Source organism: Solanum lycopersicum, chromosome 9 (assembly GCF_036512215.1).
Source record: "Solanum lycopersicum chromosome 9, SLM_r2.1".
Taxonomy (NCBI): domain Eukaryota; kingdom Viridiplantae; phylum Streptophyta; class Magnoliopsida; order Solanales; family Solanaceae; genus Solanum; species Solanum lycopersicum.
Window position 1 is genome coordinate 50,771,207 of NC_090808.1, and position 14,328 is coordinate 50,785,534.

A 14,328-nucleotide genomic window follows, 5' to 3' on the forward strand; every position below is an offset into this window, starting at 1 on the left:
TACTATTTGAAATTCCCATAGGGGAACATCATCGACTTGACACGATTTTGTAAGTTATTTATGGATGGTTTCTTTCTTGACAAATGAAAATGTGCAACTTTTTAACGATTTTAATAAATTTATTACAAATAAAGCATTCAACTAATATGACTCTACATTTTCAATTTGTCTAGATATAATCCCTACTTATTACCTAACTAAGTATTTCTGTTTTAAAGGTTTGTTGGAAGGTTGGTTAATTCCTAAAACAATAGTACATATGAAGACGTTAACCTACTTTGAGATAATTAACTTTATTAAAAATATTGGAAACATGTAACAGGACGACTGGACCATCAAGCATTCATTTAACAAGACTGAAACCAAGAAAACCTTTTATGGGAATTGTAGTGAAGAGTTTGAAATTGTGAATTCTCATGACATTGGGAAATACATTTATTGGTTTCTTCTCTTGTGGGGAAATTTTTCTTTCGTTCGACATGTATACAATGCTTATCAAGATAGAATTGAGAGAAAGGATTACATATCCAACCAGATCATATTTATATGGTTAAATTGATATCTCATTGTGGTTGAATACGTTATATTCCTCTCAGAACACTCTCAAGTGTCATGAGAAAAAAGTTTAACCGAGAATCAATGAATCTATTTCTTTCAAAAGAAGGAATGAAGAAGAGAATGGGAGTTACAAGAGTTGGAAATGTTTTATCTTTTATTCTTGTGACTTGGTGGCTAGTGAAGAAATATTCATGAGCTTCCCATCTACGGTAAATGAAATGGTATGTGGTAAGACATGGAACAGAACATACACCGAGATGGAAAAGTGTCATTAGTGAGAGAGTTAAACGATGTGTTTTCTATTTGTTTTGATTGCCTCCCATATAAGAAGTAGATCTTTGGTAATGATTTGTCACCATACACCTAGCCCATTTTAATACATCCATATCATATGATACCAATGTAGTAAAGTGAGCTAAGAAATAGTTGGTGGACCTACTCAAAAGTGATTCATAGGACTTAATTGTACACAAATACCTTGTGAGAGAAAAAAAACTAAGGTACTTGGAAATATCATTGATTACTAAAGCACTAAGTAGTGGTTGCCTCATATAAATGACCTATTTGATTTATTTCATGGAGCCATATGATTCTCAAATATTGATCTTTTGATTGGTTCTTATAAGTTCAAAATAGGGGGAAATATTTTAAGATAGCTTTCAAAAAACTCGACTTGGGCATTAAAAAGTTTTATGTGATATATTTTGGACTGACATATGCTCATGTTTCTATAAAGACATTACTTGAAAGATATGTGTCAAGGGTTAATAACCTTACATGGGTGTACGCTCATGGCCAAAATGAACATAAAAATTGTCTCAATAATTTGGTTTAAAATCTACAGTAACTCACCTTAATTGAGCTTGATCGTCTTCAACAAATGTATGTTGGGGAATGTCTTTAAAAGGATAGTACAACTGACAAAGTTCACACAAAAAGAAAATAATTCAAAGTTCTTGTGGATAAAATAATTTGAGTAGATCTTACGGAAGCTCAAGACCTATGGACAGACCACCATACCAGTGTTAGTGCTACTTTAAATTCTGGAGTATTCGTTGTGCTTAGTGATGCTTTGAAGTTGAAATTACGATATGTTCGCATATAAAGTGCTCATCTAATTGCTTATGTTTTTAGTAGAATAAATGAGAAAGTGAAAAACAATGACACTCATAAATTGAAGATAGTCTCCATGATACTTGTTGAAGAGAATTTATACGTGATATTATACAATACATCAAGAAGATTCATCCAAACTACAAGAGCTCGGTATTTATGTTAACAAGAAAGATTAAAGGGATAATGCACAAGTACCCCCTCAACCTATGTCCGAAATCCCAGAGACACACTTATACTATACTAAGGTCATATTACCCACCTGAACTTATTTTATAAGTAATTTTCTACCCCTTTTTAGCCTATGTGGCACTAGTTTTTTAAAAAAAAGTCAACAATCGTTGGGCCCACAAGATAGTGCCACGTAGGTCGAAAAGGGGTAAAAAATTATTAATAAAATAAGTTTGGGGGGGTAATAGAACCTTAGTATAGTATAAGTGTGTCTCTGAGATTTCGGTCATAGGCTGAGGGGGTACTTGGGCATTATCCCAAGATTAAATTCTTCAACTTACCCACCAGAAGAAACTACATGATGATTGAAATTTTTTTTCTATTCCGTGTCATCCCGAAAAGGGCAATGTTAAGACAATGCTTTGAGAAGCAAATCCATGAGCTAGCTGACATATAGCGCTTTGGAATAGAATTTTGACCTAAGATGTGTACACACTCGAGGGTACGGATATCAAATTAGTATAAGAAACTTAGGGACGTTGTTGGTTTATGTCAAGGCCAAGTGTTTATTGGTAGAGCATTTCGAGATCACCAAGTTCAAGGATTAGAATTGTGTGAATATGGAAATAAGGTTAGAGTGAGTGAAGACATGGATATGAGTATTGAAAGTTATGTCACTTTTGGACTAAATGGGTGATTTTGATAATGTTTATGATAACCGAACATAGATGATGTGAGAGTGGTTATTCTTCAAGAAGATACAACTCTTAATACATTGTAGATCCTGGATCTACTAAGACACCTCAAGTGTACTGGTGGGAACTTATAAAGAATGATATTTCTAACTTCATTTCTAGTGGCTGACTTGTGAACATGTTAAAGACGAGTATAAGCAACTAACATGACTTCTACTACCGTTTAAGATTCCAGAATGGGAACTGAAAGGAGTTACTATTATTTTATGACCGCGCTACCCTGAATCCTTATAGGTTATGATCCTTAATTGGTATCGTAAATAGGCTTACAAAATCAGCACACTTCTTATTGTTCAAAGCTTGATAAAATAGACGAGCATCTGCAGAAATTTGCATGAAAAAAATGTTTGACTCCATACGACTCAGTGTCCATCATATTTGGATGTGTAACACTGTTTACTTCACACTTTTGAGAAGCTTTATAAGAAACATTGAGTACATGAATATATCTTAATAGTTCATTTCATCCACAAACGAATAGACATTTTTAATATACTATACAAATCTTGGAGGATGTTGGATGCTCACTTTTTTGATAGTGGGGGTAGTTGTAAATTGGAGAGGCTAATGCGTTGGGACAAACTTTGTACAAGAAACTACGGACAAGGTCTAGTTAATCATACAAAAGTTGCACATAGTTCAAAAAGATTAATGTCTTTTACATATAAAAGGAAAGGCATTTAGAGACCACAGTTGGAGATCAAACCTTCCTAAAGGTCCTTCAATATAAGGCGTGAAGAGAAAAAGGTAAATTAAGCTCGAGATATGTGAGGTCATATATAATTTCTGGACCGAGTGAGATTATTTCCTTGAGATGTATTTTACTCGTCCAATATTCTATGTCAGCAAATTAAATGTATCTTAGACTCCTCTCGTGTACTTGAAGCACCAACTACACAAATTGATGAGAACTTAACATATGAAAAAAAACATGTGGCTATTGCTGACAAACAAAGTAAGAAATTTAAGGTCAAGAAAAATTATCTATGTGATATTCCTATAGAGAATTCATACCATTGAAGAAGCTACTTCGGAGTTGGAAAATTTTATTGGAGTCCAGTATCCTCTCTTATTTATACAATGATCTAATTTGGGGACCAAATTTCTTAATGTGGGGAGAATGTGATATCCCATATCTAAACAAGGACATATTAGTCATTAGCCAAATAAATAAATCAAGATTAAGAAAGGGGAAAGGAGACCAAATAGTTTTTATAAAAGAAAAAGGGAGTGTGCCTTAGCCTAACTGCACATACAGAAAAGGGCTTCAGCTAACATCTGAACCTTTGATACTTCTCCTTTACGCGAAGCTACTGCTTCATTGCAGCGACGGAGCGAAGAAGGAAAATTAGTAAAGCTTGGTTTTAAATTGATGAGGGAAGTGGAAGCAGAAGGTATGTTTCTAAACATTAGTTTAAAGATTGGATTTGCATTTTTTGTTGCTATATATTTAGGGATTGAGAATTTGAGAAACGTGGGTTTAAAAGAAATAGATGAACCTGTTAAAATCTTATGATTTGAGTGAGTGCATTAAATATTTGGACTAAAATTTAGTAGTTCAACATAAACCGAATAAGAATTGCTAGACGACAGTGAAGTTAGATATGGTTATTATAGGGTGAAGTAAGTAATCATTAATGAGACTATTTTGTGGGATTAGAAGCACCAATTTGGTATAAACTGAAAGATTGAGAGTCTAGCATGAAACCGGGAGGATTGGGTGTTCTGAATTTAGTTTCTATTTTCCTAAAGGAAGGAAGTAATATTATATTATTCTGATGTGATTAAAGATTAATTGAGGAAGAGTTACAGATTTCTTGAGGCGGCTAGTTTGGCATCTCAACACGAGTATTGTGAGTAGTAATCTTACCATAAGTTGTGTTTGATAACTTTCATGATATATAGATGGTTTATAAAATGAACGGTTTACTGAAATACTTTGAGCTTGCATATGAGACAAGTTTGTTATCCTATATGACACTAAAAAAGATTATTTGAGATGATATCATTCTTACAAGATATCATTACTGTTATTGAAAAGGTTTTACACTTTGAAAACTAGTATTTTAACATGTGACTGTTAAACTTTTAAATAATATGATTTGAATAAGATTTAAATGGTATGTTTGATCTCTAAATTCTTACATTGATAACAAGAAAAGTATAAATGGGAGTATACATTGATGAGTCCCGTAAATAATGGTGGGTTCGTTAGAGCTGGTGCACCTTGTAGTTACTTATTTGTGATGAGGCCCTTGCTAGTCGGAAGGTAGAATTAGTATATTGTTACTGATATCCCTCGAGCTGGATCTACTGATATGAATATTTTAACTCCTTTATGAAGAGTTTACTATTATTGGTATATGATTCATCCTTGGAAACCTCCCAACAATAACTATTTTATATTGAAACGACTTTCTGAGTTTACTACTACTAAGATTTAATATGAACGTGTTTTTCTAAGTTTACTACTAACATTGGATATGCAAGTGTTTTTTTGAGTTTACAACTAAGTTTTTATATGAAAGTTTTTTCTAAGTTTACTACTAAGTGTTTACATTAATTTGCTTACATGAGGCAAATAAATTGAATATTATTACCGCTCCTGAATAAAAGCATTGATTTTAGAAATTTGACTATCATACTAGCACGTTTTATGACTTGTCCCTCATTAAAACGGTTGTATTTAAGTTTTATTATTCACTGAGCTAATGCCTCACTCCTCGCTTTATTTTTCAATAATGCAAGTGACATGGGTAAGGGTTTCATTAACTAGAACTTACGAGTTGATAATTCTTGGTTAGACCCGCTCTTGTTCACGTGGACAATAAGCTCATTAGTTGTTATAAACATTTTTTGAATTCTTAGAGTTGTTGCATAGTAATCCTTTTATTAGAAGTTATGAGTATTCTTTCGTATTGTAAATTTGTTTCTAGCACGAGACTTATGTTTTGGAGTTAGAATTAGTATTTTTACTCCTGAAAGGCTTTATTGATGAATAAGGTGAATTACGAATGAGATCGGTTGGCTAAGTTATTCATTTTTTATACAGGTAGTTTCAGGATAGGCATAAAAAAGAAGGAACTATTTCCGATTTTCTATAGATTTCATGTTATGGATTGCTTTAGGACTCTTGTCCATACCAACAGTCACAGTTCAAAATTTGGTTTTGAAACCACACCATAAACAAATGTTGAAGTAGCAAAATGTGAAAGGTCAAAGCTCGAAAGGCTATGTTTGTTCTTACTATAAAAATTGAGGATGATTTCTTACAACAACTTAAGCATGCTAAGACACCAAAAAATCTTGGGACACCTTGGCAACGATTCTTACAAGAAGAATGATGTGAGATTACAAAGGCCTGAAAATTAGCTTTTGTCAATCTCTTAACGGAATATGAGAATCAACCAATACCTCTCAAATGTAAAATCTTTATAATAACCAATTTATCTAAGTTGGAAAATTTGTTGGCAAATAAAGAAGAATTGGAAAATCCATTACAAAGTCTTCCTATAAAAGAAGAAGAAGATAAGTTTATTTTCACCAAAAGAAAAGCCTGTCGAAATAGAGAATAGGAGAAAATCTCACAGCAAAGGGGGTACAAGAAGAATCAACACTAATGAATTCAAAGACAAAAATTAGCAGGTAAAAGGCTTTAACAATTGGCAAATGGAGAAGTGATACAATTGTGGAAAGAAAGGACGTTACGCTAGAGACTGCTGGTACAAGAAAGTTGAAGGTAATGTAGCTACTGATACTCAAAAAAAGAAATATGAAGAAGAATTTTGGGATTTTGAGACCTCTGAAGAAACTAATCAACAAGAGGAGTTTGACATTGGTCACTCTAACAAAAAAAGAGGATCTAGCACTTGCAATTCTATGTGTGAAATTGGTCGATAATGAACGTGATTTGATTGTTAATTCGGGATGTTGCAATCACATGATTGGTGATGCGAAATATCGCATTAACATGACTGAACATAAAGGTTGTCGAGTTCTGGTGAATGCAAATAATTTAAAAATACCAATAACTCATATTGGGAGAACAATTTTTGTGCCTTCTCACAGCTCAAGACATGTGGAACTTGAAAATGTCTACCATGTTCCACATATGAAAAAGAACTTATTATATGTATCGTAACTATCAAATTATGGTAACTATGTCTTGTTTGGGGCAAATGACGTAAAAGTATGTTGAAAATTAAAAGTTATAGGTACACCAATCATGGAAGGGATAATATTAGAATCAATCTATGTCATGTTAGCGAAGACAACTTGTTTTGAGAAAACACAAAGCAATGAAACCAGTGATCTCTGGCATGTACGTCTCAGGCACATGAGCAACCAAAAACTAAAATTATTATGCAACAGTCAAAATTAGAAGGTCTTCCCCAGCTTCAGATTAGATGAGACATTATATGTGTTGGTTGTCAATATGGAAAATCACATCAACTTCCCTATGGAGAGTCGAAGTATCAAAAAAAAGGAGATATTCAAGCTAGTACACTCAGACGTGTTTGGACCAGTGAAGCAGTCCTCCATCATCAGTTACGTTACATGGTAACACTCATTTATGACTTCTCAAGGTACGTATGGATTTACTTCTTAAAAGAGATATATTGAAGTATTATTCCAATATATGTGGAGAATGATAATGAAAGAAAAATCAAATGTCTCTGTACGACCAATGGGGGAGAATACACTCCAAGAGAGTTCAATGACTATCTTAAAGACAAGATTATAAGAAGACAGTTAACTTTCCCTAATACGATAAAACAAGATGAAGTCATTGAAAGAAAAAATAGGCATTTGGCAGAGATATGCGGAAGTATGTTGCATAGTATGGATGTCCAGCACAATTTTTGTCAGAATGCACGAAAAGTGTAGTCCACATCACCACAAGATATGGATGAATCTCACCATTTGAGAAACTTAAAAAGATGGTTCCTACCGTAAGCCACTTTTGAGTTTTTGGTTATGTGTGCTATGTGTTCGTATCAGATCACAACCGCAACAAGTTTGATAAGAAAGTTGTCTGTTGCATCTCTGTTGGACACGATGAACAAAGAAAAGGATTTCTTTGTTGCTTATAACTTTATATCTTTTATTAATTTTATTTTTTGGGTCTGTCAAAGGCCAAAAGATCTTTCAGTTTGGAAGTAACTCAAATCTTCAAATTTGGTTTGATGGAAAAAGAAACTGAAGGAAATATTTGGATGCTATGAAGTTTGGTCATGAGACTAGTGTATGTAGGAAGATCCTTTCTAAGTCCTTTTTTGGTACACTTGGAAGATATTTTGGTACAGTTAACATAACTTTAACTAGGATCACGAAATTTATATTTTTTCTTAAACCAAGAATCTAGTAAAACTATTAACTTTTGGCACTTAATTGTACTATATTTTACTCAAGTACATTTTACTGTGTTGGGGCATTTTAATTGATTTTTTTCTAAAAAAAGGCCATGAGAAGGAAGTTGAGACAGGAGAGCGAGTACTATAAATAGACTTGATTGGAATATCCTTCTCCACTGTGTTTCTTCTTCATCTTCACCGTCAAGATGGTTAATAGAATCAAGCAAATCACACTTTTAAAATACTATTTGATGGAATCAACTTTTAAAAAAGTGATTTGCTTGATTCCATTAACCATCTCGATGACGAAGAAGAAGAAGAAGAAGAGACACAGTGGAGAAGGATTTTCAATCAAGTCTATTTATAGTACTCCCTCTCCCGTCTCAACTACCTTCTCATGGCCTTTCTTTAGAAAAAAATCAATGAAAATTCCCCCACACAAAAAAATATATTTGAGTAAACAAGATAGTACAATTAAGTACCAAAAGTTAATAGTTTGATTAGATTTCTGGTTTAAGGAAAATTAAAAGGTCTTTTAAATTTTGTGATTCTAGTCAAAATTATACTAAATGTGCCAAAATTTCTTCCAAGTGTCCCGAAAAAAGGACTAAGAAAGGACTTTCCTACATACACTAGTCTCATGACCATAATTCGTAGCATCCAAATATTTTCTCATTGCTTTTTACATCAAACTAGTTGCATATTTGAGTTGCTGTTAAACTGAATGAACTCTTGGCCTTTGATATACCAAATAAATAAAATTAAAAAACATATAATACTATTAGCAAGAAAGAAAACCATTGAAGTAAGATAATATAATCGATAAAGACTTTTATACTTTTACCATATTAACAGTATTTTTAAGAGCACTAGTAATGAAGATCCCTACATCAAACAATAATGTCACTCGCACTAAAAATATATCTCATTCCCTTTTAAATGTATCTTGAAAGGAGAATTAATTTCCAACTTTATTTAATTTTTTGAGTCTTTATGGCACCAAATTATACAACCAAATAAATATCTAAGAAAATTGTTTCATAGAATATGCAAAAAAAAAAGGACTAGAGAAGATGTCAAACAGATCATGTGAACGTAACAATGTACCTTGAACATGCATTGTAGGAACAACAACTCCAACAAACATAGTGTATGTCACGCCCCGAGACTATACCCTAGACGTGACTGACACCCAATGACCAATGCTAGCCTTGAACGAACCCTTTGCCTGGCTTACATAACTCAACGGAATACTTAACGCAATATTAAGTAAGAATAATTCTTAGAAGATAACAGGGAATAAAAAATGTTTTAGCCAAAATGGCACTTTCGTCTTAAAATAGAACATCTGAAATGAAAAACAAAGGGAGACTTAAAACTAATTATTTGACTGACTATCTATCTATGAAGCCTCGTAATACTAAGATGAAAGTTGGGATAAGCCATGCAATATTCTATTAATGAAAATACTAGAAATCAACAAAAGAGTCATCTAGAATACAAGGAGGCTCACCATTGAATCTTAGTGCTCAAACTGGATGAACGAGGCATTTGATGCTAACCCTAGTTACCTGAGTCTGCATTATAAGACGATGCAGGTCAACTTGTACCAATACATTAAACGTACGAGAATGCGAGTTGGAATACTAAACAACATAGACTAGAAAGAGTCTGAGAAACTAAAGAATTTAAAACAATTTAAGAACAAGTGCAATATAAAGAAAATATGTTTGAAAAATGCTGAAAATTATGAATATATACAAGGATACAAATAACTCTGATGTAAAATACAATTAAAGTTGTGTATATACATAAATACATTTAACTTTTGTTGGATTTTCTCTTTTCGACAATCATCACTTAAGAGCTAGAGTGATGATACATCATTTTGCCTCATACTTCTAGGGTTTTCCTATGCCTTGCCATCAATATATAACCTGAATTTCCTAATGGATCAACTAGTCTATGCTAAAAAGCACTAAAGGAGTCATCTAAAAAGTAAGACCATTTTCTACCCATAGTGGCTATGGTTTATGGGGGGCTGGGAGTTATCTAAACTCTCCCCCATATCGGTTCTAAATACTACTCCCAAAAATATCATTATATTAGCTCTTATCTTTTTTAGAACATACTTATGTCTGTGATTTGAGATTAGTGCTCAAAACTTAGGTCAAAAGGCTATCTTTGAAATCTCAGTTTCCTCTCTTGCTTTATTTAGAAAACGGTTACTCTTTTCTAAAAATGATACCGGAAGCTCTTTGGAAATCTCAATTTCCGTTCTTAACTAAAATGTGAAAAATTTATAAACTTTTAGGAATACGTAGTTCCCTTATAATTTTTGAGAATTGAACTCAACTCTTTACTCTTTTCTTACCTTGAAAACTTAAGTGTTAACTAACTTCTAGGGAATACTTAGTTCCTGTGTATTTTTTTGATGGAAAAGCCTTCAACTTATACTCTTTACTTTCACTTAAAACTTGAGCCTTAGACGAAGTTAAAATGTTGAATAAAGACTCTTGAAAACTTAAAGAAACGTTACTTTGAATTACTTCTTAACTTCTAGCATTAACTCTTTACTCCTTTGACTTTGATCTCAAATTTTCTTGAATTGGATTATCGATTAAAGGTTATGATATCCTTTCTTTAGTGATTTTTAGGTATTCAGAAATCCTTTGAATTAATTAGAATCATCAGAAGGTGTTTATGTACTCTAGAAGGACTTAAAAAGGTTAAACTACAAAAACTTGGAGAAAAACGCCGATTCGGGCACACTGATGGCGCGCAGCGCCAGGCCACAGTTGACTGAGGCCTTCTTTTCGCTCACTGCAGATGTGACGCGCCTAGACTTTAGTAGGTGAATCTGACGAATTTTTCAACTCATTTTCTGGTTCCAATTCGCCGAAACCTCCATAGGTCCATCCCCAAACCCCTATAATCATGAATACCTTCCATACGGATCAGATCTAAAACAAAAACAACATTTTCAGTTGATAAAATCAATGAGGGAGCACCCATACACACTTCAACATGGAGATTTCAAATACAAGATGAATCGCTACTAACGCTTGTGGCAGCTCCAACTCATAAGCTACATTGTGGATTCTCTTGGATATTCTATAACGTCCAATATGTCGCGGACTAAGTTTCCCCTTCTTACCGAACCTCATAACACCCTTCATGGGCTAAACTTTAATGTATATCCAATCATACACTTCAAACTCCAACGACCTCCTCCTAACATTTATTTAGGACTTTTAATGACTCTGTGTCATTTTTAATCTCTATTGAATCACCTTTACCTTCTTCATGGATTGGTGAAATAGGTTTGGTCTTATCAACCCTGCTTGACAAACTTCAAACCACTCAATAAGAGATCTGCATCTTCTCTCATACATAGCTTCATATGGAGTCATTTGGATGCTTGAATGGTACCTAGTGTTGTAAACGAACTCAAATGAGAGGTAGGTGATAATATCAAATTCCCTTAAAATCAATCGCAGAAGCCCTCAACATATCTTCTATGGTCTGTATAGAACGCTCTACTTGCCCATCCGTCTGAGGATGAAAAATAGTGTTTAAGTTTACCTTTGAACCGAAACCTTTCTGGAAAGACTTCAAGAATTACGCAGTAAATTATGCACCTCTATAAGAAATTATTAACACTGTACCCCATGAAGTCTTACCATGTCTTGATGTATTACTTTGCATAATCCTCTATCGAATAAGTGGTCTTTACTGGCAAGAAGTAGGTCATTTTGTCATTCTATCGATAATTACCCAAATCCAATCATGCTGCATGTGAGACCTTGGTAAACTTTTGATAAAGTGCATATTAATCATCTCCCACTTCTATTCTGGAAATTTTATATTCTGATCCAAACCTCTAGGCTTTTGGTGTTCTACTTTCACTTGTTGTCAATTAAGGCAATTGACAACAAACTCAGCAATGTCCTTCCTCATACCTCCCTACCAGTATAACTCTCTCATGTCGCAGTACATCTTAGTCAAATCTGGATGAATGGAATATTTGGAGCGATGATCCTCCTCCATGATCCTCTCTTGGAGCCCATCCACCCTAGGTACATACAATATACCTTGGTACTTTAGTATACCATATCCCCATTGTTAAAAAGCCAACAGTCTTTGCTTATGAACATTTGCCTTCAAATCAAGAAAAAATAGGGTCTTGGTCAGGCTTTTCTTTTACATCTAACATTAGTGATGATTCAGCCCCATTAGTCACCACTATTGCTCCTTCCATAGAATCCATAAGTTTGTCTCCCAAGTGTGCAAGTCTGTGCACATCTTCAGCTAACTCCCTTTTTTCTAATCAACATGCGCGGTACTCCCCATAGATAATATACTTAAAGCATTAGCAACTAAATTAGCCTTACCTGGGTGGTGAAGAATACTCATGTCATAATCCTTGAGCAATTCTAAGAACCTCCTCTGTCTGAGATTTAGCCCTTTTATGGGTAAACAGATACTGTAGGCTCTTGTGATCAGTGAATATATCAACTTGAATTCCATAAAAGTAGTGATGTCATATCATCAAGGAAAATACCACCCCAGCCAACTCCAAGTCGTGGGTTGCATAATTCTTCTCATAAATCTTCAACTGTCTACAGGCATAGGCTATGACCTTGCCATTACGTAGAAACACACAGCCCAAACCAATTCTTGATGCATCACAGTACACCACAAAACCTTGAGTACCCACTAGTAAGGTCGGAAGCAGAAGTCAACCTCTTCTTCAATTCCAAAAATCTTTAATCATAAGCTTCAAACCATTGAAATTTAATTGTCTTCTTAGTCAACTTTGTCAAGGGAGGAGATATAGATGAAAAACCCTCAACAAACCTTCTATAGTAGATAGCCAAACCCCAGAAACTCCTAATATCAGTTGGACACATGGGTCTAGGCAAACTCTTAATTGCTTTTATATTTTGGGTATCAATTCTAATACAATCACCGTGAATTATGTGGCTCAAGAACTCCACAGAATTAAGACAAAACTCACACTTGGAGAAGTAGGCATAGAACTCACTTTCTTTCAAAGTCTTAAGTATTATTCTGAGGTCACTTGCATGGTCTTCTTCATTGCTTGAAAAGACTAGTATATCATCAATGAAGACGATAACAAACACATCTAATTAAAGTTTGAAAATGTATTAAGAAGATCCATAAATGTTGCAAGCACATTGGTCAAACCAAATGACATGACCAAAAACTCATAATTCCCATTTCTGGTTCTAAAAGTTGTGTTCGGCATATCACATTCCCTTACCCTCCTCTGATGGTTGCCTAACGTGAGATCAATTTTTGAGAAAGAGGTGTCACCCTAAAGTTGATAAAAAATATCATTTATCCTTGGGAGAGGACAAATATTATTGATGGTAACCTTATTCAATTGGCGGTAATCTATACACATCCTAAGGGAACCATCCTTCTTTCTCACAAACAAGACCAGAGCACCCCAAGTTGATACACTTGATCAAATAAACCCTTATCTAACAGATCTTTCAATTTTTTTTCAAATTTTTTAACTCCGCTAGCACCATTATATATGATGGAATAAAGATAGAACAAGTATCTGGAATGATGTCGATGTGGAACTCTATTTCTCTTTCTTAAGGGACCCTGGGTAGCCCTTTAAGAAAAACTTCTAGTAACTCTTTTACTATAGAAATTGACTGAACGGAGGTACCTCAAGAATTGAGTCATTAAGTTTGACTAAGTGATAGACACACCCTTTTGAAACTAAATTTCTCTCCTTAAGGTTCGAAATGAAATGACTCTTAGGCACTGCTGAACTACTACACCACTCTATAAATGCTCATTAGGAATCTGAAACTTGACAACTCAAGTTCTACAACCTATTAACGCAAAATTGGCATGAAGCCAGTCCATACCTAGAATGAAAACAAAATCTACCATCTCTAACTCCACTAGGTCAGCCATGATGTTCCTGTGATTGATAGAAATAGGACAATCATGATAGAGTCTTTCCACTAGAATATACTCTCCGACACAGGTTGAAACAGAAAAAGGTTCACAAAGTTTCTCAGGAAGAACCTCAAACTTATTTGCAACATAAAGAGTTACAAAACCTAAACTTGCTCCTGGGTCTAGCAATAATAAATATCAAAAGTAAAGACTTTGATCATACCTGTGACAAAATCTGGATAAATATCTTGCTCTTGGCGTCTAGTGATTGCATAAAGGTAGTGTGTCCCTTTGCCAGTACCAAGAGTGGCTCCTCTATATGCAGCCATGTCTGGTAGAGCAACTGATTAGGATTGTGCTCTGTTGCCCCCATTTCCATTTCCCTGTCTGTTCTTTGGACATTTTCCCATGAAAGCCTATTCTAACAACAC

At 34.2% G+C, this 14,328-nt stretch overlaps 1 protein-coding gene across 2 annotated transcripts in view; it reads right to left on the minus strand.

Annotated features, from left to right (window-relative positions):
* LOC101247853 (uncharacterized) overlaps nt 1–14,328 on the minus strand; it is a 41,698-nt gene that overhangs the window by 2,488 nt on the left and 24,882 nt on the right. Inside the window, exons 11-12 of one of the 2 annotated variants that reach the window (XR_011211808.1) lie at nt 14,121–14,327; nt 9,465–9,528 (exon numbers count right to left, since the gene is read on the minus strand). The gene's annotated coding sequence lies outside the window, so the exon portion shown is untranslated. The remainder of the gene's footprint in view (nt 1–9,464; nt 9,529–14,120; nt 14,328) is intronic. The other variant, XR_011211807.1, reaches the window with a different exon arrangement.